The sequence below is a fragment of the Mesocricetus auratus genome, unplaced genomic scaffold (genome assembly GCF_017639785.1).
Source record: "Mesocricetus auratus isolate SY011 unplaced genomic scaffold, BCM_Maur_2.0 Super-Scaffold_100008, whole genome shotgun sequence".
NCBI lineage: Eukaryota > Metazoa > Chordata > Mammalia > Rodentia > Cricetidae > Mesocricetus > Mesocricetus auratus.
Genome location: NW_024429192.1, coordinates 32498214 through 32501975, shown reverse-complemented (window position 1 = coordinate 32501975; position 3762 = coordinate 32498214). Strand labels below are relative to the sequence as shown.

Genomic DNA, 3762 nt, shown 5'->3' with positions numbered 1-3762 from the left:
ATTTATCATTGCTTTCCAAAAAAATGAATAAGCAACAAACCTTGTCAATTTTCTTATCATGTTATGTAATAAATTAGATATATTTTTTGGTAAAAGTCCTTCTATGTTTAGTTTAAGAACACAATTATGTGAAAGATATTCTCATCAATAAAATTAGCTCTTCCATTTGTTGTTTACATTTGAAATTACATTTTCTCTATAGTTTTAGTTTCTGCTGCCCTTAATGTAAAATAGTCTAGTCCATTTAATTTAAGTTTACATGTTCTGAAAAATTTAAATGTATGAGTTTTATTTTTTACTTAATTGAAATTGGTTTTGGTATCCATGAATGCAAAATTCTATATTGGGCATATAATTACTCACCCAATAAGAATACTGAAGTGTAACTATGGATTCATTGCATTTGGGCCCATAACTTCACAGTCCCAAAGATACTTTTGATACAGTAAAGTCTACAGACTTGGGAAAATAAAGAGACTAGGAAATTCTAGTGAAAAAATCATGTCATCCAGAATATACAAACTCCTAAAACTCAGCAGAAACAAAACCAAACTGGATCAGAAAAAAAATCAGAAAAACTTAGTCATTGCTCAAAAGATATATGAATACACAACACTGTTACAATAAAAATTTCAAATAACATTCATGAACATTGGGTAAGTGAAAAATGAAAACTAAATGAACCTACTTCCCACCTACTAGGATGGCTAATGATATCAACAGCAAAGAAAACAACTGAAAATAGCAAAGGAAGACATAGGTTGAAGTATTCAGTATCCCTAGAAGACTGGCAGAAATGAAAATGGCATAACTATGGTAGAACATGTAATACAAATGAAGGATGCCCTGTGATGGGCACAACAGATGGTAATGGTGAGGAAACTGTATTTATAATATTATGAGTAGATGAGTATTGATAGATTTGCCCAGTGTTTTCTAGCAACTTCTTCCAAGTTCAAAGTAATCAAATTAGAGAGACACTGGTAATAGAAAAGGGGTTTCTAGTAGCATTGGGGAAATAGAGAATGGGGAAGATTTTTCTTTTTTATATTCAGATCATGTTTTCCTCTTACCCTTACCCTCCCACTTCTCTTACCACCCAGCTTCTCTCTCTCTCTCTCTCTCTCTCTCTCTCTCTCTCTCTCTCTCTCTCTCTCTCTCTCTCTCTCTTCTGTCTCTCCTTCTCTCTTCTTCCAAAAGAAAACACAGAAATCAAATAAATTTTAAGCTTTATATATGGGGACTAGAGCAATGGCTCAGCTCTTAGGAGCACTTACTGTTGTGGCTTAAAACCATCGTGGCAGTGGTACCAGGACCTATCACTGGTGCATGATCTGGCTTTTTGTAGCCCATTCCCTATGGTGGGATACCTTGTTCATCCTTGACACAGTGGGGAGGTGCTTGGTTCTGCTTCAACTTTGGTATGCCAGACTTTGTTGACTTCCTATGGAAGGCCTTACCCCTTTGAGGGGTAGATAGGATGTCGGAAGGCTGGGAGACACATGGAGGACAAGGGAGAGATGGGACACTGGGGTTGGTTTGTAAATTGAAAAAATAAACTTCTTTTTTTAATAAAAATAACTTCTGTAACTCCAATTTCAGTGGCTACAATTCCCTTTCCTGAGTTGTCCAGCACCATATTCACAAACATCGTTCACAGACATAAACACAAAAAAGCAATTAATTAAAATACTTTTTAATCGCCGGGCGGTGGTGGCGCACGCCTTTAATTCCAGCACTCAGGAGGTAGAGGCAGTCGGATCTCTGTGAGTTCGAGGCCGGGCTGGACCGACAGCCTCCAAAACAATGCAGAGAAACCCTGTCTTGTAAAAAACAAAAAAACCTTCTTAATCAATTAATTTAATTTCCCTAAAATATACTGCTTTAGTTGTAAGAAAGGAGAGATAAATTTCTTTGCTGTTTCCAGGCAGTGGTATCACACACCTTTAATCCCAGCACTTGGGAGGCATAGGCAGATGGATCTCTGTGTTTCAGGCCAGTCTGGTGCAGGACAGCCAGGGCTTAACAGGGAAATGATGTTTTGAAAAACAAAAACAATCAAAATCTTGAATTCTGTAATAATACACAGCATTTTAAAGAGACATCTGCAAATGAAAAGTATAAATAAGGTTCTAGAAATGACATGATTAAAAATATATGTAAGTAAATATTAAAATTATTAGAAATGTGTATACTCTTTGGCATATATTGTATTTAAAAGTAAGTCAAAACCGATCACTGAGTAAAATGTCGAAGCTGGGTGGAATGGTGCAGAACATAAGCCATGACATACAGTGCTTTAAAGGACCAGTAGGAAAAGGAGGGCCTAGAGTTACTGGGTACTAGTGGCCACTGCTAAGTTCTCAGGGACTCAAGAAACAAGGCTACTGGCTCTTCCTGGGCTGCAAGCACCTGGAAGCAGTGGTCTGCCAGCATCTTGGAGCAGTGGTTGTCCATGGCTACTCCACATTAAAATACCACTGTGACAGTGTAATACACCAACCCATTGTCTGTGCTATCTGAAGTTGCAGCAGCCTGAACAAGCACTTGCTGATGGCCAGAGAATCCTAGAAGTCGATAGGCAATCTGAGAAGGTACATTCCTGGAGCAGTGTTGGCTAGAGATGGAGACTTACAATGAGGACGGTTACAATCTGCAGCAAGAACAGGAACTCATTTTAGGGGACGAGATTCCTAGTGCACTTCCAATTGCTAAAACGCAGGTCTGGAACACTACTGAGGAAAAGAAAATCCTCCAGGAGAGAATACCACACACCTGTCTCAGCAGGGTCACTGCTGCTTAGCCAGAGAGGGAACCGGAAGTCTGACAGCAGAACCACAGATGTGAAGACTATGTCCTGGCCCATCAGGCATAGAGGCCAAGAATGATAAATATATGGCCAACGTGGATGAGTTCTATCAGTGAACAAAAAAGAAGGAAACCAGATATTCCTGGCTACTTGTGTGGGAAGATCATCTTTGAACTAATGTGGGAACCCTGCATCACATCTAGTGATATCAGCTATAACCCGAAGGGTATTGAAGAGCATCTGCAGCACATGGGTCATTTTGACCCTGTGACCCAGAGCCCTGTGACACAGAAACCACTCATCCCAAACATGGTCATGAGCAATTTATTGATGTATTCATAAAAGAGAATGACTAGGTACAACACTATGCCTGGCCCACAAGGGTCTGGGGACAGAAGTTCCAGTTCCTATGTAGTTTTTGTCCTGGGGTCTGCCCCATCTGTCATGCTGATTGATTTTCAGTGTAACTATTGATAGGACATGGGCAATCCCTATCCCTGCTTCTAGGTGATGTTTGCTTGAGGGGGCTTCTATTGCCATAGTCCTGAAATAAAGTCTGTGAGCACTATATAAATAATAAAAAATAATAATAATGAAATTGTCAATAAAATGTATGTGCAACATGAAAAACAGATATTTTGGTTCAAGCTTCAAGCTGAAGATCAGGGAAGCAAAGCATCTAGTCACTACCTCTTACCTTTACCTCAGGCTGAAAGGGATGATCCTGTCTCCATGAACTCTCAACAAGCCTCAGACTACTGCCTCTCTTCAGTGTGACTGGAGAGTCAATGCCTTCCTATCCTCAGTGTGGTTGGACAATGAGTGCCATCTCTGAGACCCTGTTCCTGACTTAAATAACTCTCATGAGTCCTGGGATTAAAGGCATGTGATCCCAAGTACTGAGATCATCTTTGTGACTCAATGTAAACAGTTCCAGCAACACTATAGCATAA

The 3762-nt window shown here is 39.6% G+C and overlaps 1 pseudogene; it reads left to right on the top strand.

The window, feature by feature from the left end:
• Positions 1-645: 645 nt before the first annotated feature.
• LOC101837609 lies at positions 646-3165 on the top strand (annotated as a pseudogene).
• Positions 3166-3762: the final 597 nt, after the last annotated feature.